Genomic DNA, 289 nt, shown 5'->3' on the forward strand with positions numbered 1-289 from the left:
CTTGGCAGTCCCAGCTGAGTGAGAAGAGGACTGCAACCTCATCAGGGAGCGACTTGAGAGGTGATATGATTGTCATTCAGAGGAGCCACCATGTGAAGCCAGGTTCTGGTGGGATCCAAAGTGTTTGCCCTTCCCTCTGGGCTGTCCCTTCAGGTGGGACGGGCCCACCATAGCCAGCAAATAGGCCAAGGTAACATAACAAGCTTCCTCTCCCACCCCTACATGGAGAGGAGGGGTGGGCCCCCAGGTGCAGTGACCCAGCGGCCGGGGGGCAGCAGAAAAGGCCTTC

General features: G+C 58.5%; 1 protein-coding gene across 2 annotated transcripts in view; it reads left to right on the top strand.

Annotated features, from left to right (window-relative positions):
• Positions 1-289, top strand: part of PCYOX1L (prenylcysteine oxidase 1 like) — a 12553-nt gene that overhangs the window by 7839 nt on the left and 4425 nt on the right. The gene's annotated exons all lie outside the window — the stretch shown is intronic.

Source organism: Bison bison, unplaced genomic scaffold (assembly GCF_000754665.1).
Source record: "Bison bison bison isolate TAMUID 2011002044 unplaced genomic scaffold, Bison_UMD1.0 scf7180017864291, whole genome shotgun sequence".
In the NCBI taxonomy this organism is placed as follows: domain Eukaryota; kingdom Metazoa; phylum Chordata; class Mammalia; order Artiodactyla; family Bovidae; genus Bison; species Bison bison.